The sequence below is a fragment of the Pinus tabuliformis genome, chromosome 1_1 (assembly GCF_031772625.1).
Source record: "Pinus tabuliformis cultivar Carrire ecotype Pingquan chromosome 1_1, CPIR1, whole genome shotgun sequence".
NCBI classification, from domain to species: Eukaryota; Viridiplantae; Streptophyta; class Pinopsida; order Pinales; family Pinaceae; genus Pinus; species Pinus tabuliformis.
Window position 1 is genome coordinate 706451450 of NC_142297.1, and position 25072 is coordinate 706476521.

Below are 25072 nucleotides of genomic sequence, written 5' to 3' on the forward strand. Positions count from 1 at the left end.
AGGATTTTCATGGTATTTGCATTTTTTCCCCTTTTTTTTAACAATAATATGAAAATTCTACTAGGCATGTACCATCAATAGTTGTAGAATGAAAATAATAGTATTCAATAATTGATGGGTACATTATTTATTCATATTCATCTAATTCATGTTCCAAGTCCTTTTTTATTAAGAACAAATGCAAATTTCTCTCTAGGATAGGTATTAATAAAAATACAACTTCATGAACTAGCATTTAATGGAAGTGATAACAAAATATCCATGACTTGTTGCATTGACGTTTATTGCATGTTTAATAAATCATTTCCAAGAGTATTGATGGTATCCATGACATTGAATTTTTTTTCACATGTTGTTTTTTGTATGCTCCGAAACATTGATGTTAGTGTCTTATATACTTTTGTTATGTAGGACCTATAATACATTGGAGCTGTGTATGAGTTTAGTGCAAATTGAAAGTTAATGTTTGCAATGCAAACAACTAGAATTCAGTCATATGAAACTATTGCTCTACATGTCAAATATATTTATTTCTAGTGATACCATGGTTTAATTTAGGGTATATTGAACAATATATATGTATTCATCCTTTGTCAAGTCATGCCTATTTAGAAAGCTATCGAATATATCTTTCCTAATACCTAGCATCCTTGATTGTGTCAAATATTAACTTCACATTTATTTTTGTTCTATTGTTGTCAAATTCAAGAGGTTCAAGTATTTTGTTTGTCTTCATTAGTATAGTTGTAAAATTGAATCTATAATTTGCATTCTTTTGTTTCCTATAACATCATGTATGATGATGATGTTGGATAATTTTCAGCTCATTTGTAAGAAGTAATGAATTAGTGGAAAAAGTATCTATCTACAAAATTTTTAGTGTTGGTATTTATCTTTACCACATGTTGGCGCAAATTTTATTCATAGTAGCTTGTGCTTGTGTTCATTCCCCCTACCTTCGAACTTTGTAATGTAGAAGTAGTTTTCAATGTCTCCAAGGTACTTGGGATCTTGAGATATTAATTGTTGTAGGGCATTCATCCTATTTCTATAGTAGAATGTACGAGTGACAAGGTCATTTATAATTAACGAGTGGGGCTCAGTTTGTTCCAATTCATATTCACTTTCTCTTCTTGTATTTACTCTTATATGTGAATGCACTCATTAAACTCTCCTAAAGATGCTTTGTGCTATGAAAGGACACAAGAAGTTTTTGGGCCCAATTAGTGAATCATTACATATAGTTTTATTCATTTTTGTTGATGATAGTCTAGTGGTGTGTGAATGGTTTCTAGATCCATGAATCCAATGTTTGATTTAATAATAGAATCCAAATTTCCTTTTGACTTGGCATCTTTTGAAACTAATTTTTTGGATTATATCATCTTTTGCAGAAGAGGTTTCTTGTGTGGTAAGTGAAGTAGTGATTCTTGTGCAATGTCTCCCATTGAGAAATCTTTTGATATAGGAAATTCTTGGCTATATCACTTGGACATTTATTTCCATAGAATAGTGACGGGAGAATAATTTCCTTCGAATATTTATCTTAGAAAATAGCTAATGGAATATATCATGTAGTAAGCACGATGTTAATTTTCTTATTTGTAAGGTCATAAATACTATGTGGATTAGTAAAATCCATGCACGAAATGTTTTTGTAATTAATTCATGGACAAAATCAATATCATCTTCATTGTCCTCAACCTCAGTCCCAATATCATATTCTTCTTTATTTTCAATGAACACTTTCTAATTGTAATATATCTTGACATTTTGCAACTTGTAAAGAATTGTCTTGCAAAAGTATTTTAAGGCTTTCATGACTATATAAATTAAAATTCAACAAAATGCATAAGCACTTTTGGACCTTAATCTGTTTTTTGTTACAATTGCCATTATATAAGTGCCTTTTATGTTTGAAGACATAGTATATTGAATTATATATGTGCTAGTAGGGAAATTGATAATCTCACAAGTCAAATTCAATTGTGTCTTTTAAGAATTGTGCCCATTTCTTCTATTTTCAAAAATAGACCCAACGCTACTAGCCTCTCTTCTAGTTCACAATGTTGGATGGATGTTCTAGTACTTGCGCTTCTTGTTATTTGTTCTATAACATAATATTTAGGAATTGTGTCATCTTGGAATGCTTTTTTGAAAGCTTTGCAAATGTAGCAGTTGTTCCTTTTGCCATTTTCCATGTCATTGTTGACCAGTTTGGTATTCTTGTTAACATGGGTTGTTTCACAGGGAGAACATCTTTGTTAAAGGAACTTATTTCACAAATTTAACAATAAAAGATATGAATATCATGTATTTGTGTTTGGTATTTTTTAGCGTATCCCCTGAAGATGGACTCACTTGGAAGTCTGAAACGTTGGGTTAATTAAACTCCATTAACATGTTATTCCTCTCTTATCTAAAAAGAGTTGAAATATTTTATTATTTTCCATTTTCCCTTGTTTCGTGCAATAATTAGCATTATCCATAATGTTTTTTTGATAACCTTGTTAAGTGAAACATAATTGTGTTTTTTAAGACTTGTGGCTAGTTTATTTTATTTGCAAAAACAGACTCAATGCTACTAGCTTGTCTTATAGTTCACAAAGATAGGCAAGTATTCTAATTCTTTTGCTTCTTCATATTGTTTTATAACTACATATTTAGGAACTGTGTAATATTGCGATTCGTTTTTGCAAGGCTTGCAAATGTAGCAATTGTTCCTTTATCTGTTTTCCTTTCCATTGTTGACTAGTTTGGTATTATTGTTAACACATGTTGTTTCATGGGGAGAACATCTTTGTTAAGTAAATTGTTATGAGCCATGCACCTTAAAAATGATTATAAGTCAATAATTACAATCCATTTTGAGGGGGGAACTTCCTTTTACAATGAATACAATGTATAAGGCAAGATATGATGATCCTAAGACTATGTCTCCTTAGTATATGTATAGGAGACAAAGGGTACAATTATATTAAAATGGCACCATGAAAGCTTCTACCTTACATAACAATATAACAATAGAAATGTAATCACTCAATATATAGGGATTAATAAGGGGTTTCAAGGTTAATATGAGTCTTACATATGGATTAACATGCCCTTCCCCTTCACACAAGTGTTTTCATAGCCACTTCACTATCTATTTGCATTAACAACTCATCTTTCCATGCCACCTCATACACTGGTAGGTTCTTCCATTTGATGAGATACTCAATAATTACTCATTTTCTTAACTACTTCATCCTTATTTCTAGGATTGTTTCTAGTTATAGTATGATTTTCTATTTTTCATTAATATATGGTAAAATGATTTGGACTAGGGCCTTGTCACCAATTACCTCCTTTAAGAAAGAAACATGGAATATTATATGTACATGAGATGATGGAGGAAACCCCAATTTGTAATCCATACTCCCAATCCTCTATAAAACCTTATAGGGACCGTAATAGCTAGGTGCTAATTTATTTTCCTTCTTTTGTTTCTTTAGGTACATCTATTTATATGGTTATGGTTTCACAAATACCCAATCCCCCACTTCAAATTCCCTTTCATTGTGAAGTTGATATGGTTGTTGTTTCATCTTATTTTGCGTTATAACCAATTTGTCCTTCAATGGTTTGAGAACCTCTTATTGGTTCCATATGTGGTCCTCTACTACTTGAGCCTTTGTAGTCCATTTCAAGGGCAATGTGATGGATGTAATATGATATCAATATAGTGCAATAAATGGTGTAATTTTTTATGAAGTATGGAAGAATGTGTTGTAATACCATTCTACCAAGGGAAACCATTTGACCCATTATGTTTATTTATCAGATGCATAGGAATGTAGATATCCTTCTAAAAATTTATTCAAAATATCAATTTTCTGATTATATTGAGGATGATAAGATGAGATATGAGCCAATTGAGTACCCAAACAATAAATTAATCTGGTCCAAAAATTTCCAGTGAAAATTACATCTCTGTCACTTACAATAATATTTGGTATTCCATGTAGATTTGGGACTATTTCCATTCATAGATTTTCCACTATACTTGCTTTAAAAGGATGAGAAAGAGGGGAAAAATGGGCATACTTTATCATTCAATCTACCGGTACTATAATGACACCATATCCCTTTGATTTGGGTAAATCTGTAATAAAATCCATTGAAACTACTTCCTAACACTTGCTTGGTATGGATAATTATGGAAGGAACCCTGGGGTCTTGATTGTATCTTCCTAATTTTATTGGCATACCACACATTCAACCACAAACTTATGCACATTTACTTTATGCCTTCCCAAAAAATGTCTTTCTTGATCATATGGTACATGTTTAAGAACCTTGAATGTTCTTCTACATGAGAAGTGTGTAATTCCAAAAGGAACTTTTGTTTGAGTTGAGAATTCATATATATGTGATCTTGATACTAAATAATTCATTATTTCACATAATATTTTCTATTGCATCAGGGCCCTCCTGTAGTTTTTGAATGAGATTGCACCCCTTCTCATCTTAATTCCATTCTATTATTTCTTCTTCCACTAAGTCATATTTTCGAATGAAAATAGTGAAGAGTCATTAGGATAATTTTGAGCTATAAAAGGCCTCCAGAGGAAAATAATAAAATAATAGTTAAATAATAAAATAAGAGTTATGAATTTTTAAAGGAAAAGAAAGAAAACTACTTTTTATTGTATTTTCAGCTTATATCCTTATAGGTTTACTCAAATGTCAAGTGTAGACACCCGTTGGATGTGGAATTAAATTCTACATCCAATGAGTACCCACTATTCATACATTTGAGTAGATCCACACACAAAAAAATTTAAGAGGAAGGACTGACCTAGTTCAGTGTTAGTCAGCCAAGAAAATCCCTACACTACTGGCCCTTTTGGCATCAACCTGCGGAGCACGGATCGAAGTCTCACCCGAAGCAGTATGGGGGGATGCAGGAACCAAGTTTTCGCACCCTGAGATGGTTGTGATGTCGATCTACACTTCCTAATCTTGCCTTTGTGCGAATCGATAAGCCTTTAGGCTTATCGATGTTCCTTCTCTTCCGTCCTTCAGTACCTCCATGAATGTATCTGATTGATCTTCGCGCAGTCCTAACTAGAGGTCCAGGTACTTATGCGCCCCTATGGCTATGTTACTGTATAAGTTCCCAAGCTATCTTAAGTGTTACTTAATCTACCCTGCATTTATAGTTATCTTCGCGTAAACCTATATTCTTGCTTGTGTTCAATTAACATATATAATCAGATACATTCACGCATCAAATAAGCATTATAATGTAAACCCAGATCGTAACATAATATAATCAAATGCATTAAACAAAGACAAGATAAACAGTGATTTGTAGAATACTTCTCTTTATTGATATCTCAAATTTAGTACAGACTCTATCCGCCCTGTGCACACAACTGCAGGGGTCTGCCCACTCAACTGCGGACTTCCACCCTAGGCTTCTGCACACTCAGCTACCTACATTAAGACCCGAGAACACTTAGGAATCCTTACCCAAAAACTCTTTTTACTATTACTACTTCCTCTTAGACTCTTCTAAGACTCCCTTTCTATACAATCCCATGGTCCACGGACCATGGGTAGATCTTTACAGCTGACATGAGACTTTACAAAAAAAGGGCAGACAACCCTTTACAACTCTTGACATCTTCACACTCTGCAACCACAAAATGCGGAGAATTTACATCTTTATTTAAAAATTTGGGCTTTCTACCCCAAAACATGGGCTTTTAGCCCCAAAACTGACTCTTGGGGGAACCCGTTCCCAACAGGCCCCCAACACAAACATGATGACTTGCCCTTGAGTCACTCTACGGGCGTGGAGATCTTGGCTCAAAGACCCCCCAGCTCGACCTGTACGACTGCTACCTCCCGGTGCACTGTGCGGCCGCCTTCTTTCTTTCCTCGACCAACTGCTCTGTCGCTAGCCCTGCATTGTCAGCCTGAAGCTTTTGCTGAGTCTCCTATAGACTAGCCAGCTTGCCTTCAATGGAGGTCGTGATCAAGTAGGCCTCGTCCAACCAAGGCTTCAAGCGCACCTTCAGCACTGCCTCTTTGTGCTGAGCTACATCTACCTATTCCTTCAAAGCCTTGGACTCCTATAGCTTTGCGAGTCTCTATATGAGGGCGACAGTATGTGTTGTCCCTTTTTTCTCGTAGTAGTGTTGCTGTAGCTCTCATGCCTCTATTTCTAGTCTCTGCACAATACAGTCTTCTTGTAGGTTGGTTAGTACTTCAAATGACTGTTTGAAAAGCATTGTGCAGTTTGCCACTGCAATTTCTACCACCACTATTACCTCTATTATAGAAGTCACATGTTGCTCCTTGACTTCTGGCGGAGTCGAAGGCTGGGCCTTCAACTGCAACTCTACAATTTGGAGGTTCAGCTCCACCTGAACCTTTGCCAACTATGTGCGGGCATCGCACACCCACGTAGTGAGTTTGTGAATGCGCATATCTACTGGCTCATCCTCAAGAATGGCCAACTTCAGGACCATTCAGCATGCTTCCTCCATGACCTGGACTATGTTCTTGTTCTTATCAGTCTCGTCGTTTGCAGTGGCGATGTCAGAATCTCGTTGTATGACCATCTGAGCATTGTTAATGTTCTGCTCACTGATCACCTGCAAAGCACATTGTTCGCTGATCTCCTATGTGGCAACACAGTCTGCCTTAGCCTTATCCTCAACCTCCTTTATCCTTTTCTCAGCTAGCTTCTCCATCTTGAGCTTGACTTCTTCCTTCTTCCGTTGCATGACTGTCTTGCTGGATCCCGCAGTCAAGTCCAAGGCAGTGTTCCATTCTGCCAGCCAGCTGTCAATGACTGCTTGAATCGCATCATCTGTCACCAAGTAGGGAAAGTTGTGCCACTTCTTCTCAGGGTCCCTCCATGCCCTTATGGATACGTGGTGGAAATCAGACTTGAATTCTGCGTACGACTGCAATTTATCAAAGACAGTAGGTGACAACCATGGCTTGTGGTTGATGGCCATGTGCAAGTTCATCTCCATCAAGATCCAAAATATATTGCTTTCCTTGATTCATTGAGAATCCTTAGTTGCCCACAGCGAAGCGTACTTCACGGCCTCAGGTAGGTCCAACGCGACCAAGGGAAATTGACTATCTTTGGGTAGCTCCCAGGCTACCAACACGATGGAAAGCAAGAGCCACGTATAGTGGAAGGTCTTTCATAGATCCTGCACCTCGCAACAGTTTGCGAGGAACTCACCACAGAGGTAGTGTGCCCAATTAAACTGCACCCCGTCCACACGTTGGGTTGCTAGAGCCACGACAGGCGTCGGTACTTCATCCAAGCGACACTTCCGCATGACTTCCCTACCAAATCTATGTGGTCACTTTGACTGCAGAGTTATAAATACTTGTAATAGCATAGCCATGCATCTTCTTTACTAATCCAAACATCTTCTTCATGGCTTCCGCGAGGGCTATCTCACCCACCTTTCCACCAAACATCATAGCCAGATTCTCCCCTGAGTATGCCAGCCTCGTGATCTTATGGATCAGTCTATCAGTGATGGGTATTGGCAACTCCAGCCACAAACACCCATCATGTACAAAGCACAACAACTACTTGATCACTAACAAGGTAATGGGTATGCGATTGTAACGAGGCACCCATAGTAGGTTGAGCAATTCTACCTTATCCATGCCTTTGAGCCACTTCTGCGGTTCCAATGCGGTAATCCCGATGGTCTTATGGAGAACATGGTGCATCAGCTAGTCTGTCACCAAGTGAAGGAATCGCTTAGTGTCAGTTAAGTTTGAGTACTCCAATTTCAGCATTGTAATCCGCCCCAAGCGCGGTCCTTCAAAAAAAATCTAGTCTGGAAGCAGAGGTGTGTACAAGGTGACCTTGCTCTCGTAAATTTCCTTGGGCCCCTTGGCCTTGCCCCTGCGTGGAGGGACGTACTAAGGAAATTTAGTAATGGGGTCAGCCCCCTCAACTTCAACATCCTCCGTTTCTATCCCAAGATCCTCATCGTCCATTGGGATATCTTCAATTTCTTCCTCCTCTATTTCTAGGTTAATTGTTTTGCCCTTTTCTTTTGCAGTGGGCTTGTCCTATGGCGGGTTTCTTCTAGGTGACGCACGAACCAGCTACGGTGTCACGACCTGATTTCCTTTCTTTCTTTTCGCACTCTCCTGGGTCAGGGTAGGCCTTAGTCTAGGCAATTGTGGTGACTTGGGGACTTCATATGGTATCTCTACAACCTTCGGAGCAGCTCCCTCTGCTTCCATAGCAACCTCTGACACAATCCCTTTAGCTGTAGCTGCTTCCTCAATATCTACGGTTTCTACTGGTGTCGACATGACACTATTCAATAGTTCTTGTGTCTCCTTTGGAAATTTCTCAAATGCTGAACTCGCTATCAGAGCTTCAAAGAATTCACGATTCATACGCGTTTGAGAGCTCAACAACTTAATGCTCAAAATGCCAAGTGTTCTTCATTGGGTAGCCACATGTAATTTATAGGCCATTTTGAATTCAAATCGGACTGTTCCCCCCAAAATCAGTTCATTAATTCTAGATTGGCAGTATATTTTCAAGGATCTCACCCATAAATTTCATCTTAAATGCCACCCCCACGCTCCATTTGGCCGTTTTTTCATTGTCAAATCATGAACAATGACTTTAACAGTCACTTTCCGTCTGACTTGCGTGGTTTTTTCCTAGGTAGCACAACCTTTTGTGCGCTTGTATGGTCTCGGTGACATCTCCTCATTTCACATAGTTTCCTCATTGCACAGTTCCCTAACCCGGGCAGCGTATTTTATAGTCCTACGCTTCCTTTCAACTTCCTGGAGCGCTAAGACTGTGCTACATTTATATAATCACCTAGCTGGATCACCAGTGTATGGCTTCAATTGGCAACAATTCACCTTTCCTAGGAAGGGCTCCCCATTTAACTTAACCAACTAAATTGCTCCATCGTTGGAAAGTTCTTTGATGACATAGGGCCCTAGCGAGTGCATCCTAAATTTTCCTGGAAATTTATCAAAATTACTGTCATATAACAAAACCAGATCATTTACCTTGAAGGTGCGTAGTTTAGTGTGTTGATCATGCCATGCATTTTTGTGCTCCTTTTGAAATTGTTGATGAAATCTAGCTAGAAATTGGTCCTCCTCAAGCTCTGCTAGCTGCTCAAGCCTCTGTTCCAAGGCTCCACGGTCCACAATTCTTGTGAGTGGCGCTATGCATAGACTAGGTACAATGTATTCCATTGGCATCACAACTTCGATGCCATACACGAGTCTGAAAGGCGTTTTCCAAGTCAACTTCTTGCAAGTCGTCCTGTAAGCCCATAGCACCGCTGGTATGAGCACATCCCATTCACTTCTCTGAGCATTGAAGACCTTTATTAGTGCGTTCTCCAGTATCTTATTGAAGGCTTCTACTATCCCATTGGCTCGTGGGTGATAAGGTGTGCTCTTCTGATGATACATGTTAGCTACCTATACCAATAGGTTTCATATTTCATGATTGGCAAGGAAAGGTCCAAATACGCTCTGCTTTGATGATGCAAAGATCACATATTTTCAAGAGAATACAGTCTGTGCTTATAGCTTGATGTGGACTCAATTTTGATGGATGGTCCAATAGCCTAATCTGGATCATGCCATGTTTTAAATTTTCAGCTGTAGAATAGAGAAAGAAGCCTGTCCAAACTGTTTAATCTTGGCAGACAAGTAGTTTAGGTAGAGAAGAAAGGCTCCCAACTGCTTAATCTGGGACCTTGGAAGAAATAAGGGTAGAAGTAGATAGAAAAACAAAAGAAAAAAGCCAAAGAAAAGAAAAGGCAAATAAGGGTCTGCAAGTCCAAGTGCACCCTCCAAGAAGAAACAAAAAATGCTAGGCAAGTAGATGGGTAGGCAGTTGGGGTTGCAGAAATGTCATTTCTTACAAATTGCATGTGTGTTAGCCTTGTTCATAGAGCAAAATCAATGAATTGAGAAGGTGTTCTTCTCCATCAGGTTGCAGCAAGCAAAGAAGCATGTCTAACCTCCCTTCTTCCCCTCTTCCCATTCATTACTAACATCCCATCATCAGTTGAGATTCATGAAAGAATTGATGGTTTTATGGTGGTTTTTAGTCCTATTAGAAGCCACATTTCTTGTCTAAAACTCTTTTCATTTTGATCTACTCCCTAAGCTAAGTTATTTTCAAATAAACTTAGTGTTATCTCCCCTCATCCACTCCTTTCATCCATATTAACCCTAACTCTATTATATAATTCCCCTATGTTACCCTTTCCCCTAGTATTATAACACCATGGTGTATAAACCCCAAACATTGTATAAATATCCCTCCCCTTGGCAATATAGCCATATGTTTTCAGTCAGGGATCAAAATGACATTTGGTCACTTTGATAAACCTAAGCCAAAACCCCTCCCCTCTTCTGAATCCATTTGGCCCATTAAAACCTTCATTTGCTAAAGAAAACCTTATAAAAAACCCTTTCTACCTATACCCGCTTCATTTTGCAAATAACACACCAAAAACCCACTTTTATCCGCTTATCCAAAGTGTCGGGGCCGCATTATTTTCACATTGGAAAACATTACAAAACACCATATCCCAAAGGTTTTCCGCTGAGCGCGCGCCCCAAAATATATATTATTTTAATCCTCCTCCGCTGTCGTATCAATCGCACAACTCATCAACCCGTCAACCGTCCGATCGAGCGCTTTAGATCGGACGGCCATTATACATATCGGGTTGGGCCCGACGTCCGACAGTTAGCACCCGAGAAACTGTTAGAGGGTGGCGTCAGGCCTCTGCCACACGTCGCCCTCACAATTTCTTGGGTTGCCTTCTGACAAAACCATCGCCGTATGGTAGGCGGTCCGAGAAAACCATTACCGCTTTTCCGTTTACCACCAGTTTTGCCATGCCCTCGTCATCACCGCGTCATCACCACGTCACTGCCACCCCGCCGCCGCATCAGCTCCTTCGTCCGCCCCCGCGCTGATATGTCCGCCACCTCACTATCCCCGTGGACCAATCATAGCTTGCCACATCACCCGATGACGTCATGCTGACGTCATCCGACCTTGACCCCACCTGATGACATCATGCTGACGTCATCCCAAAAACGCGCCAATATGCCAAAAATCCATATATTGGCCAAAATTTCATGTTTTTTCCACTTTTGCCAAAAGAGTCTGTTGATATTTCTGCATGCTGTTTACGTTCAAACCAGCGCCAACCTGCCAAATTTGATTCCGAAACCGTCAGCGCCTCCATTGTACCTGCAGTTGCGACCTGTTATCGGCCATTCGCAAGGTATTTCTCAAGATAAATCCCTGTACCTGGTTTTATCGTATTTCTGCAAACAAACTGTTTAAGGAGGCCTAAAAACACTGTTTTCACCATCAATCACCCAGTGACCTGCACCTATTTCAAACTGGTGGAACAATAAACCTTCTGCAGAGCCAGCATTTGACAAAATTGGCCTGAATTCATTGGTAGTTCGCGCAGTCGTGAACTAGAAACCTCCATTACATAATTTCACCATAGAAACAATCCAGTCACTTCTACTACTGTTTCTATCAGTCCCATAAACGGTATTTCAATTGCTGTTTGTACAAATTCGCCCATTGTTCCCTACAATTCACAGTCACAGCGTCTAGAAACTCCTCTGCGTTTTCTGCTCACTCAGAGCAGTTTACATACAATTCAGAAGCCTTATTAGCTATGGAGACACCAATAGCCCTGAATATCCAGCCTATGAATGCCCCTCAAAGGGAGATAACATGGAAAGCCCTGGGAGATGTAGATTATCAGATGTTAGATTGGTTTCCATTGGGTTACAAGTTCAATATTCACATGCTAAATGAATTGAAAGCCCAACACCTTGGTGGAGCTGATATTTTAGGGATTTGGGACTCAAATTTGCCCATTTACAACCTCCCTCAAGTCAATGCCCTCCCAGACTTGATCCACAAGTGCGAGGAATGCTATGATCCTTGCCAGAGAGCTGTGATCAGTCCTACAGGCTCTGTTTTTTTCTTCATCACCCCAGAAACCATAAATGACATGCTGCATTTCCATACTGCAAGGCCATTAACCTCTCTTTCCATGTTGGACTTAATAAAGAAGGGAAATAATCTGTCAAGTGCCCAGATTACCAAAATTAACCAGTTATTTGTACAACCAAGCTCTGAAATTATAAGGACTCCCCCTATTGGATATCACTACCTGAATGACCTGGGAAGAATGCTAGTGGATTTGATCAGCTATGTCCCGGGATACAAGGGAATTGAGGATGTTGATGGCACTATAATGGAAATGCTGTCCATGTTTTCTCCTGGAAAGCCTCCAGTTGTACACTATGACTATGCCACCTATATTGCAGAAAAGATCCATGAGAAGCTAATGAATCTACCAAGGGAAAGGGTGTTCAGATACACCTCATACATCTACCACCTGTTCTTGTTTTATCAGCCATACAGTTTCTCCATTCCCCTCAAGAAACTTAATGCCCAGGGAAATCCAAGGTCAGTGGTGTTTTGGACTTCAGTTTTCCATGATGTTTCTCAATCACCATACACATACTATGAATTTATAGACCTGTTCACTCACCCAGCTATGACATTGCTGTATGGTGTCCCTCCTCCAAGGTTAACCGATGACATGCAGAGAATTCTCCATCTCTCCAAATCCTACAACATTGGTGATTGGTATTTCTACCAACACCACACAGTAATCAGAGTATATGGCTATGAATTGGACCCTTACAGGCTGCCAAGGTATGTCCCCATGAGACTGTTCGCCCTAGAATACTTTAGGCAGTTTGGAAGTGCAGATTGCTTCCATTTCCAAAGCAAAAACAAGAAGGTACAACTGAAGGTAAGGAGCGAGCTAGGCCCTTTTTTGTACAACAAAAGAGAGGAGGGATGGAAGGAGGCAGATATGATCTTAGAGGGTTTCAAATTGCAAACCAGTTTTAAATGGATACCTCATGACCGTAATAATTTTATCTCCCTCAGGAGGATAAAACACAAATTGGGTAACTATTCACATGTTAGGCTGCCTCATATTGAAAAGTATGCAAATTCTTTAAGCTGGAAAGAGGGCACTTTAGAAGAGCCAATCTCTAGAGAGTAGATACTAGAAAGAGAGGCTAGGAATATGCAAAAGGAGGCTGACTTGGAAACTTGTGGACAGGTTTCCTTATCATATCAAAGGCAACTTGGAGCAGCTGCCTCTTCTTTAACAACACATCAGCAAGCTGCCATGGACACTCAACAGACAGGAAACAAAGGCAAAGGAAAGCAGGTGGAACAAGAGCAACCACCTCCCATGACTGAAGACCAAACAGATAAAGAGATGGAACAACAAGAAGAAGGGCAGCAGGACATAAAGCAGCCCACACATCAAGAAGGGGCAGTCGAGGCCCCAATTCTCACTGAGCAGCAGGCTCAAAACATAGTACCACCTAGGCAAGAAGCTGTTAATGAAACCTCAGGCCTCCAAACTCCACAAAAGGAGGATGTAAGCAGGAAAAGGGATAGAGAGACTCCCTTGACTACATCAACAAGTCATGGTGAGAAGAGGCACAGGATGAATCCCCTTTCAGAGGAAGAGATGCCTATAGGGCAATCTTTGGGTATGGGCCCGCCCAGTTTGGAGGCATCTGCAAGTTCCTTCCAACAGGAACAAGAGAGGACAATGGGAGGAGAAGTCAGCTCCTCTAGCCAGCAGAAAGAGGGTGAACTGAGCATTAAAAAACAATTCATTGAAATAAATAAAAGGAATGAGGCTATAAAAATATAGCTGTATAACCATTTGTTGAAAATGGCTCCCACCAACCAACAGCGACTAATGTCTGCATATGATGTCCAGGAGGGCAAGATGATCATGAGTCACCTCATACCAACTACATTGCATCCACATTCCCCTTCAGATTACTTAAGGACCAATCTTGAGGTCCTGGCCAAGGACATCCACCCAATGGATAAAATTGAATTGCATAAACAAACAGGTGAGATGGTCTATGCTTCCTTGGCAGACAAGACATAAGATAACTACAGGCTAGAAAATAGCCTTAATAATACAGCTGCCCAACTTGAGTTGGAAAGGGCGTCCTCTCAAGCAAAGGACAACAAAATAAGGTCCTTAGAAGACATAATTATTGAGATTGGGCATGATCCCAAAGATATCAAGGGCATACAAGAAATATTAAAATTGAGGGATGCAGATATGGCAGCTTTAAGGAGAAAGATCAAACTCCCAGCCACAATTCACCCTCAAACAGATGAAGTAGCTCAACAAAGGCATGATCAAGATGCCACAGCTTTGCTGGTGTCTCTTTATAAACAGCTTATCCAGACATAAGAAAAGCGGGGAGAATCAGAGGCTGCACAGGCAGCATTACAAGCAACTCTGAAACAAAGAGAAGAAGGTCAGACCTCCCAGCCTCCTCCTCAAATCATTAACCTTGAGGAAGCTGCTCCAATTACTACTCCTCCTCCTCAACAAACTGAAAAAGTAGCACCATCTACTTCAGCGCCACCAACAACAGAGCAGGCCCCTAGCTTGGATATGAAAAAGCTAAGAAATGAGATTCAGGCCCTGGAAGCTCAAATGACAGAGCTGAATGAGACCAGGGACAAATTGGCCAAATTAAATGATAGATATGACAAATCCAAGCAGTCTGTGGCAGAAAAGGGCAGGGAGATAAAAGCCCTCAAAGACAGGATCAAAGAGCTAGAGAATGAGCTCAAATTAGATAAGGTTGTGGCTGAGCTTAAAATAGTGCTGTGGGATAACATTGGCCAATCTATTAATGACCAATGGCAGTATATTGAAACAATCCATGAGCAGTTAGAGCTCATTCCAAAAGCACAGACTGAAATTCAGAGATCAAGAGCTGCTCTGAGCAATATGCCTGAAATTGCCACCAGGATGATTAATGTGCTTAACAATAGAACAAGTTCTCAGTTGGCTACCATGGGAATTTCAAACAGAACTGAGCACATTCAGTTAATCAAGAGGGTTCTTACACTGAGAAACTTGGTGCAGACATTAGAGAGAAGAAGCCAGGACATGCAGACTGAGGTAAACAGGTTTTTGGAGAAATTTCAGGTATTAGAAAACAGAGGGCTCCCTAGCTTACTGAATAGCGCAGGGAGACTGTTCACTCATGAGCAGTATGCTAAAAGGGTTAATGCATTTGCCACAAGTCAAATCAATGAGAAGCCCAGCACCTCAGAGGAAACAGGGCCAGCCACAGGACAGACTCTCTACAATAGAGTAGAAAGTTTATTTTTTATAATGAATGAAATTAAACACCTGTTTGAGGTGCCTCCCAATTTTTACAAATATACAGAGGCAGAGGAGACTATGGATGCAATTCTCAGGCATCAACTACCTACACTAGAATGGTGGACTAAGGCCATACAGATGATTTTATAAACAGGAAGCCATTCAATAAATTTTGTTCATGGAAAATGCAAATTGTCATACACAGGACAGTCTAAAAAGAATCAGCATGCATTAAAGATGAAAGCTGAGCCACCTCAGCAGAACTTACGGCCAACAAAGCAAGGTGAGAAGCTACAGGTGTCCAGGCCGAGAAGCTACAGCAGAGCAGCTCCAAAAGCGCATTTCTCAGCATTAATGCAGATCACTCCAACCGACTCAGTGGCCTCCAAAGGCCAAAATATCTTCTGACAGGCTTAAAGATGCATTTACTTTGTATTCAATGATGTAATAACTTTCTTATCTAATATCTTGAAAAGTTGGTGAACGTATTCATTTCTGAGATAACTTAGCACTCAGATATTTTGTACAACCGATTGTATATATTTGCCCCTCGCACAAGCTTGCAGGGGTTGTTGTTGATTTCTCTTGAAGAAGTTCTAATGCTGTAATCCTTTCGGAGTTTGATAAAGAAAGTGATGGAATTTCTCAGAGTTATGAAGTGTTGAATGCGTTCTGGTGTCTGTTGAAAAACTGCAGGATTCCTGTGTACCTCACAATACAATAAGTTTTTCTATAACTCTCTTTGTTATGTGTTTCAATCGGTTAAAATCCATATATGTTTCTAATTTCTAAGTGTTTAACAACAAAGAAAAAGAATAACCTTCAGGACTTATTCATGCAATACCCTGAGTTCAATCTATGTTGTTAATGAATGTTTTCTTCAGCTATAATCTTGATAAGTGTAATTCTTAATTGCTATGCTTTCAGAATATATCTTTCACAGTGACCTTTGTTTCAGGAATTCAAGTTTGCTCCTGAGCAACATGTTTCACTTTCACATCACCAGCTTAATGGAGAATTCTTAATTGCTTTCTGTTGGCTGACCACACATCACCATTTAAGTTTAAATTTTGTTTGTTTGAGATACTCAATAGGCCCTGCAGTCTGAACATCATCACTCCAGCATTTCAAAACAGTTCACATCTCTAGACTCCATTGCCCAATGATATACTACTACCTGAACACTACATCTTAAGCACTGAAAGAAGTGCTTCAACCAAAACACAAACCAAAAACCTGAGCATAATAGCTAGCCTAAAATACTATCAGAACAGAGACAAATCATAAAGAGAGAGCCCTCTCTAATTACAGTTTGGCTAGAGACTGTAATATGAAGATTGGTTAGTGGTTACCCTGGCCGTATTCCCTTGGGAGTCATAGGGAACAACCTGGGTGTTAACATAATTGGCGACTCCGCTGGGGACTACCTCAAGATTTTCTAATTTCTGTTTATCTCTTGAAAGCTGCTCATTCCCTTTGCTGCTAGCTTTGGAAAATATACAGTAAGTTCAAAATCTTGTCTGGCCTCTGTAGACACAAAAATATCCTGCAAAATACCAAAAAGAAGTTTAGAAACTGGCTCCTAAAAGGGAAATCAGACACACTAGGTCAAACCTTGACCCAAACCCACAAGTTGTTTTTGAGAATCCTAATATAATCCCTAGAATAATTAGGAAGCAGCAAAGGCAGGAAAATCCTAGTGATTTGAGTCCTGAGACAGCCCACCCTGAACCGGTTCCTACCCCTATCAAGGTTCTATTTCACTCTACCCCTGTCTCCCCCAGTTCACCATCTACATCTCAAAGCCCTCCTTTCACATCTTCACCCACTGCACATATCCCCTTGAACAACACTCTAGGTGCTGCTACACCTGTTACCCCTGTAGTACACACTGTTCCTTTTATCCCAGTTGCCCTTGTAAATCCCCCAAACCTTGTGAATATGGCTAACAGATATGCACCCCTGCAAATACCAGCTAATGCTGCAGCTCTACCCCAGGATTACCAAACCAAAATCTCATATTTTGACTCCACTGGCCCTTTGACAGCTGTTCAGCATGCCAAAAGGATGCAAGACCATTTTGAGACCTATGAAATAGATGATGACAGTGTGAGAATGAGGATGTTTGTTCAAAGCCTAATTGGGGATGTAAGAACTTGGTTTAGATCCCTGAATGCAAACTCCATCACAACTCCTGATGAGCTTTATCAAGCCTTTAATAGCAGATGGGAAAAGAAGAAGGATCCTCTGCACATACTTGGTGAATATGACACTATCAAAAGAGGTCCCCAAGAGACTGTTTTGGAGTATTGTGCAAGATTCAACAATGTATATAACGCAATCCCACAAAATTTAAGACCCCCTCCTGATTTAGCTTTGTACAAATTCCCTGATGGTTTTGACCCTGACATGGCCTATCAGTTAAAGGAAAGAGACCCTCAAACCCTTGCAGAGGCCCAAAAGGTTGCTGTCACAGTGGAAGCCAACCTGATTGCCAAAAGGAACAGAGCAAGGTTGGAAAAGAGAACAACCTTCAAAGAGGAACCCTCTGCTTTTGATCAAAAGCTGGATGCAATACTCAATGGAATGAAAAGATTGGGTGATAGAGTGGAATCGGTAGAAAGAAAATCATCATGGGAAGCGCCACAAAACAACCCTCCTAGGAATCCAAATTTTAGGAGAACTCAAAAACCAGGCATTGGCAAGCCCAGTGCTGACCAAGACATAAGACCCCCTTTCCAAGAAAATTATGCAGAGACTTCCACATCAACTGAACCAAATGAAGATTCTCAGATTAATCTAATGGGTCTAGATGGTGAAAGTCAAGTTTTCTTAACACAAGAAGATCATGAGGATGATGAAATCAAACTGTTCCAAACTAAATCAGGTGAATCCTTTGACTTTAAACAAGGCTATGACACTGTTGTTTATGAACTCCATAAACAATACAAGCTAAGGATCAGAACTGTGAATGTAAGTCAGCCTGAAAAGATAAAGGATAATCAACAACCTAAAAGAGCCATATTCACAGAGCCTAATGACAAAACAAATTCACCTACAGAAGAAGTAATTATTGAAGAGATCACTGAACCATTGTCCTTAAAACAGCAGCCTGTGGCTACTTCATCCTCCCACCTTAATTTAAATGTTACTCCTCAAGAGATGATTAAAAAGGACAAGTCCCAAAATCAAGATAAAAATCAAGAATAAGATCTAGTGAACAAGGAAAGGACTGTTATCCATAACCCTAAGACCCAATCTGAAAAACCCTTTGACCTAGAAACTGAAATTGGCAAACTAAAGATAGCAATTCCTCTCTCAGAAATAGCCAAGCATGACATCTATAAACAACAGATCAAGAATTCCCTTCAACTCACCAGCATCAAAGATGATGTCAATGTGTTGGATGACACTCCAGAATTACTATTTGGCCCAGAAGTGGATGGAAAAATGGTAGTCACAGGGGTATTACCTTTTTATGTCAGCTTACATATTCATGATAAAATATTACATAATACAATTTTTGACTCAGGTGCCTCTCACAATCTCATGCCAAAAGCAGTCATGGAGAGATTGAATCTAGATATAACAAGACCATATAAGGACCTGTTTTCCTTTGACTCCAGCCAAGTCAAGTGTTTAGGTCTCATAAAAGATTTATGTGTGTCTCTGGTTCAATACCCAAACAAAACAATTCTAATGGATGTTGTAGTTGCTGATATCCCACCTAAGTATGGGATGTTGTTATCAAGATCATGGGGAGCTAAACTCCAAGGTTCCCTACAATTAGACATGTCATATGCCACCATCTCTGTTTTTGGGCAACCAAAAAGACTATACAGAGAAACACTCATGAAATACATGGTCAGCAGTGAAGAAAAGCCTCAAAACTTTCCCATATATGCTGTCCATTCAGACATAGACTCATACATTCTCTTCAATGATAATACAACTCTTTCAGATAATGATGTTGAAACTGAGTTACTCATACAAGAGGAAGACTCTAATGAAAGAATTAGCACCCATGAAACAACAGTCAATCAATCACTAGACACTGCTGCTGCTCTAGTTGCTAAGAATATTCAATCAAATGATGAGACTGTCCTAGAAGACAAGCCAGATGAAAAACCAGAACTTCAACTTACATTGCCAGCCCATGAACAGATCATTAAATCTCCTTCACAACAAGATATTCTATGGTTCCTTGAATTTGATGGCTCAGTCAACAAATTAGGGGCAGGAGCTGGAGTTTGGGTACACAATAAAGAAAACAATCATGCAGAAGGCAGAGCCTATAGATTAAACTTCAGATGTACAAATAACATGGCAGAATATGAAGCTCTTTTACTAGGCCTCAAGTTAGTAAAGTTCTTGCAAGCTGCCAGGGTTTCAATCATGGGAGATTTAGATTTAGTTATCCAGCAAGTGAAGGGAAATTTTGTCACCAATGACAAAAGACTAAGGTCTTATAGGTCTGCTGTTGCTGAAGTACTAAACTTTTTCGCTGAATTCCAAATCACTAAAATTCCTAGAACCCACAATCTGCATGCTCATAGTTTGGCCACATTTGCTAGTACTTGCAAATTACCATTGGAACCTAACAATTGTTTCTCAGCTGAGATAAAACACAGACCCTCCATTCCAAACAATGTTAAATATTGGCAAGTATTTGAGGATGATATGCAAATAAACCATTTTTTAACGCTACAACAAGAGTTTGCAGGATTAAATATTGACACTGACAGAGCAAGTCAATCACAAATACTTGATAGAGCAAGTCAATCACAAATACTTGAAAGAGCAATTCCATCACAAATACAGTTTGAACAGATCAACCACCCAATATCACCTAGAACAGCAAAACAAATGCTAAATCCAACTATTTTCAACAAGGAAAACATTCAGCAAATTCAACCAATCAGTTGTGAAGAAGTGGCCAATGCTGAAACTGAAATCATAGAGCTGAAAGACAATTTTCTGCCAACAGGCCTAACTCCACTAGAGGACATCTTTGATTCAAATGATATTCCCAGGAAACCAAAAATGCAGCCCTTAAATGCAGCCATCGAAGAATGCAACATTGGTACCGTTGACAAACCAAAAATAATAAAATTATCTGCATCTCTACCTCCTGATCAAAAGCCTAAATACATTGACCTCTTTAAAGAGTTCCAGGATGTTTTTGCATGGAGTTATGAGGACCTAAAGTCCTATGATACCTCGGTTATCCAGCATACTATCCCTCTCAAGCCTGATCAAAAACCCTTTAAACAAAAACTGAGGAGAATCAATCCTATGCTTCTCCCAGCAATGGAACAAGAGGTACAGAAAATGTTCAAGGCAGGCATCATAGCACCTATCAGATTCTCCGAGTGGATTTCAAACTTAGTCCCTACAAGAAATAAAACTGGAGAAATAAGGCTTTGTGTGGATCTTAGGAACTTGAACCAAGTATCCCTCAAAGACAACTATCCCTTACCCAAGATGGATCACATTCTCCAAAGAGTGGTAGGGGCCTCAAGGATCTCATTACTTGATGGATTCTCAGGATTTAATCAAATCTTAGTACACCCTGATGATCAAGACAAAACTGCATTCACAACCCCATGGGGAACTTTCAAATATGTAAAAATGCCTTTTGGATTGAAAAATGCAGGGGCAACATTTCAAAGAGCAATGGATATTGCTTTTGCCAAGGAGATTCATGACTTTTTAGTCATTTACTTAGATGACCTCACACCTTTTTCAAAATCTGACCAAGAACATTTAAAACATTTGAGGCAGATTTTCCTAACATGCAGGAAATATGGAATTTCATTGAATCCCAAGAAATCCCTGTTTGGTTTAGAGGAAGGTAAACTATTGGGCCACATCATTTCTAAAGATGGCATTAGGATTGATCCAGACAGGATACAAGCTATCCTACAAATGCCCCACCCAAGAAATATCAAAGAATTGCAGGGATTTTTGGGAAAAATCAATTTCTTGAGAAGGTTTATCCCAAACTTAGCAGAACTAATCAGATTACTAAATAACATGCTAAAGAAAGATTCAAAAGTGAAATGGACAGTTGAAGCAAATCAAGCCTTTGAAGGTATAAAGCTGGCCCTTACCCAAACCCCGGTCTTGACCAATCCTCAATTTGACAGAGAATTTATCATTTTCTCTTTTGCCTCCCAGCATACTATTGCTGCTGTTTTGTTACAGAAAGATGACCAAGGAAATGAGAAGCCAATTGCTTTCTTTAGCAGAGCTCTTAGAGATGCACCTTTAAAATATCAAATCATGGAAAAGCAAGCTTATGCTTTGGTCAAAGCCATTAAAGACTTTAGGATTTACATCCTTTATTCCCATGTTGTAGCATATGTGCCAAGTCCTATTGTAAAAGACATACTCACTCAAGAAAACCTAGAGGGCAGAAGAGGAAAATGGATTGCCAACATCTTGGAATTTGATATTGAGATAAAACCTACAAAACTAATAAAAGGGCAAGGTTTGGCCAAACTAATGACAGAAGCAAATTTCCAAGCCTTAGACATAAACCAGCTGGACAGTGAACCAGAGCTGGTGACTCCAAAGATCAATGTAGCCTTTGAACAATCCCTTTGGTACTCTGATATATGTTATGTATTGCAAAACCTGTGTGCTCCACCAGGATTGTACAGAACTAAATGTAGGTTCTTAAAAATGAAAGCTTCTAAATTCTGTGTTATGGATGGAAATTTATTTTGAAAAAACCATGAAGGGATATTGCTGAACTGCCTGATTGAGAATGAAACTGACAATATCATAAAAGAATTTCATGCAGGTGATTGTTGTGGACACTTATATTGGAAGTCCACTGTGGATAAAATACTAAGAGCTGGTTACTACTGGCCCACCATGTTCTCTGATGTCAAGAAATTCACCACCTCATGTCATAAATGTCAATTGTTTGAGGGAAAGAGACAGTTACTACCACTTCCCTTAAGGCCTATTGCAACAGAGAGACCTTTTCAACAATGGGGCTTGGATTTCATTGGGGAAATTCATCCCTCATCTTCAGGCCAACATAGATGGATCTTAACAGCCACTGATTACTTCACTAAGTGGATTGAAGCTGCTCCATGCAGACAAGCAAATGATTCAACAATCATTCAGTTCTTGGAGAATAACATATTGGCTAGATTTGGTTGTCCTGACAAAATAATAACAGACAATGCTGCTGCTTTTAGATCCAAGAAGATGGTGAATTTTTGCCATAGATTTCACATTACCTTGGGCCATTCTACTGCATACTATCCCCAAGGAAATGGCCTTGCTGAGTCATCAAATAAAAGCCTGGTAAACATTATAAAGAAACTGCTAGAAGAGAACAAAAAGAATTGGCATAAGAAGCTTGTGAATGCTCTATGGGCAGATAGACTAACAACCAAGAGATCAATTGGGACCAGCCCATATGAGTTGGTTTATGGATTAGAAGCCAAATTCCCTTCATCACTAGGGGTGCCTGTTATGAAACTTCTTCAAGAAAGCCAAGCTGAACCTAATGATATGCAAAGAAGGATCAATCAAATAATATGTTTACAGCAAACTAGATACCAAGTTTTCAGCAGAGTTCAAGTTCTACAAGAAAAATTAAAGAAGGCATTTGACAGAAGAACTAAGGTAGAAGATTTCAACATTGGTGACAAAGTCCTCAAGTGGGATTCAAGAAGAGAGGATAAGGGAAAACATGGAAAATTTGATTCCCTTTGGAGAGGACCATTTGTTGTCCAAGAAGTACAAGGAAACAACACTTATTTCCTTAAAAGTCTAAATGAAACTGATTTGGATGAAGGTCCTGTGAATGGCAGGATGCTCAAGCACTATTTTGACTACCACCCATAAGTGCAGCCTGAGTTTTCCCTTGTACATATCCAGATGTATATATTATTTTCTGTTAAGATGTAAAAATGCAATTTCTCAAAATTTTATTGACTATCAGCAAAAGGTAAAATAGGTTCAGATATCTACCAAGAAAGGGAAGATCACAATTTTGGCATCTAGGAACAGCATACTTCAAGTTTTGATAAAGGGAGTCAAGGGGCCAAGGCAATTTGACCTGCTGTTCTTGGTCTTTCAGATGAAAAACCATCCCCATGTGGAGCCACTGTTAGCTACCTATACCAATAGGTTTCATATTTCATGATTGGCAAGGAAAGGTCCAAATATGCTCTGCTTTGATGATGCAAAGATCACATAGTTTCAAGAGAATACCATCTGTGCTTATAGCTTGATGTGGACTCAATTTTGATGGATGGTCCAATAGCCTAATCTGGATCATGCCATGTTTTAAATTTTCAGCTGTAGAATAGAGAAAGAAGCCTGTCCAAACTGTTTAATCTTGGCAGACAAGTAGTTTAGGTAGAGAAGAAAGGCTCCCAACTGCTTAATCTGGGACCTTGGAAGAAATAAGGGTAGAAGTAGATAGAAAAACAAAAGAAAAAAGCCAAAGAAAAGAAAAGGCAAATAAGGGTCTGCAAGTCCAAGTGCACCCTCCAAGAAGAAACAAAAAAATGCTAGGCAAGTAGATGGGTAGGCAGTTGGGGTTGCAGAAATGTCATTTCTTACAAATTGCATGTGTGTTAGCCTTGTTCATAGAGCAAAATCAATGAATTGAGAAGGTGTTATTCTCCATCAGGTTGCAGCAAGCAAAGAAGCATGTCTAACCTCCCTTCTTCCCCTCTTCCCATTTATTACTAACATCCCATCATCAGTTGAGATTCATGAAAGAATTGATGGTTTTATGGTGGTTTTTAGTCCTATTAGAAGCCACATTTCTTGTCTAAAACTCTTTTCATTTTGATCTACTCCCTAAGCTAAGTTATTTTCAAATAAACTTAGTGTTATCTCCCCTCATCCACTCCTTTCATCCATATTAACCCTAACTCTATTATATAATTCCCCTATGTTACCCTTTCCCCTAGTATTATAAAACCATGGTGTATAAACCCCAAACATTGTATAAATATCCCTCCCCTTGGCATTATAGCCATATGTTTTCGGTCAGGGATCAAAATGACATTTGGTCACTTTGGTAAACCTAAGCCAAAACCCCTCCCCTCTTCTGAATCCATTTGGCCCATTAAAACCTTCATTTGCTAAAGAAAACCTTATAAAAAACCCTTTCTACCTATACCCGCTTCATTTTGCAAATAACACACTAAAAACCGACTTTTATCCACTTATCCAAAGTGTCGGGGCCGCATTATTTTCACATTGGAAAACATTACAAAACACCATATCCCAAAGGTTTTCTGCTGAGCGCGTACCCCAAAATATATATTATTTTAATCCTCCTCCACTGTCGTATCAATCGCACAACTCATCAACCCGTCAACCGTCCGATCGAGCGCTTTATATCGGACGGTCATTATACATATCGGGTTGGGCCCGACGTCCGACCGTTAGCACCCGAGAAACTGTCAGAGGGTGACGTCAGGCCTCTGCCACGCGTCGCCCTCACAATTTCTCGGGTTGCCCTCTGACAAAACCATCGCCGTATGGTAGGCAGTCCGAGAAAACCATTACCGCTTTTCCGTTTACCACCAGTTTTGCCATGCTCTCGTCATCACCGCGTCATCACCACATCACTGCCACCCCGCCGCCACATCAGCTCCTTCGTCCGCCCCCGCGCTGATATGTCCGCCACCTCACTATCCTCGTGGACCAATCATAGCTCACCACATCACCCGATGACGTCATGCTGACGTCATCCGACCTCGACCCCACCT